The following is a 1,459-nucleotide window of genomic DNA, read 5'->3' on the forward strand; positions in this document are numbered from 1 at the left end:
GCATGCCAAGCACTCTTTTCGAGGTGATAGACGAAATTCCGGCGGGGCTTGCTTAAAAGATATCCGACCCGGTTTCGTTTCCTCTTCGTGGGATGGAGTGCCTCTTAGAACATGTGCAGCATCAGCCATGAGCGGCCGACGGCCATTCGTGTCTCTGTGGACAGCAGGCAAAAGAGCGCCGCCTCCAGTTATTTGCGAGGGCGACAACTGTCGCTTTGTTGTGGTTGAATGTGGGTGCGCCAAGTCCATGGACTTGCTAGTGATAGGCTTGCTTGTTTTTAAGGGCACGCCTCGCGCAAGGCGCGGGCGATTAAACCCCAAGGCGGAAGCTCGGTTCGGGTTACCCTCGTGTCGGGAGACAGTCAGCAGGCACCGAACTCGCAGCAACCGATGGATGTATATTTCCGACCCTCGTAGAGGAGTGGCGACAAGCTCATATGGCTGCCGCCGCCGCAATATGCGTTCAACTTGTCGATGTATCTGGTATTCTTGCGATTCACATACCGACACGCAGTTTGCTGCGGTCTTCATCGACCCACGAGCCGAGTGATCCCCCGTTAAGAGTTGTGTATTTGCCATTTGGTCTTTTTGCGACTAACCATCACAGGTCGAGTCTCAATGAAAGGGTTTGACAGACATAGCCCAAGTTTGTGGTTTGGGTTTGGCCGGACGGCTTGTTGTTGTTTTTTGACACTTGAATTTCACTCTTTTTGGGTCAAGAGGCTTATTCGCCGGTAGTAAGGAACGGACGGGCAGCCGTCCAAAGCCCCGTCCGTCCTCCTCCTCCGGTCTTCGCGCTCTCGCCCGAGTGTGGTCCACCTACAGCGTGGTGGTACCTATTTTTGGTGCGGGGGCCGGGATTGTCCTCTTTCGCTGCTGGAGTTGCCAGAGCAGAGCCCGAGACCGCCCAAATCAGGAGAGTAGTAGTAGTTTTAAGAGCGCCCCGTTCTCTTTCTCTCTGTTAATGATCCTTCCGCAGGTTCACCTACGGAAACCTTGTTACGACTTTTACTTCCTCTAAATGATCAAGTTTGGACATCTTTCCGTCAGCTCGAGGCGACGACCCCAGAAAACCCTCGCGGGCAACGGGGCCGACAATCCAAGAGCGCCAGTCCGAAGGCCTCACTAAATCATTCAATCGGTAGTAGCGACGGGCGGTGTGTACAAAGGGCAGGGACGTAGTCAGCGCAAGCTGATGACTTGCACTTACTGGGAATTCCTCGTTCATGGGAAACAATTGCAAGCCCCAATCCTATCAAAGGCTGAACGGGTTACCCGCTCCCTCGGAGGAAAACTGTTGATCCTTCAGTGTAAGCGTCTGTTAGAACATCTAAGGGCATCACAGACCTGTTATTGCTCAATCTCGGCGGCTAGGGTGCCGCTTATCCCTCTAAGAAGAAGTTGCGAACTGGACACCATTTTCTGGAGATCCGTCGACTACTTAGTAGGCCAGAGTCTC

General features: G+C 53.4%; 1 non-coding gene across 1 annotated transcript; it reads right to left on the bottom strand.

Moving 5' to 3' along the window:
- Nucleotides 1-405: 405 nt before the first annotated feature.
- Nucleotides 406-566, bottom strand: LOC121866033. Its single transcript, XR_006088875.1, has one exon. It is a non-coding gene; the product is annotated as a 5.8S ribosomal RNA (ribosomal RNA).
- Nucleotides 567-1,459: the final 893 nt, after the last annotated feature.

The sequence above is a fragment of the Homarus americanus genome, unplaced genomic scaffold, assembly GCF_018991925.1.
Source record: "Homarus americanus isolate GMGI-L3 unplaced genomic scaffold, GMGI_Hamer_2.0 scaffold14784, whole genome shotgun sequence".
In the NCBI taxonomy this organism is placed as follows: Eukaryota; Metazoa; Arthropoda; class Malacostraca; order Decapoda; family Nephropidae; genus Homarus; species Homarus americanus.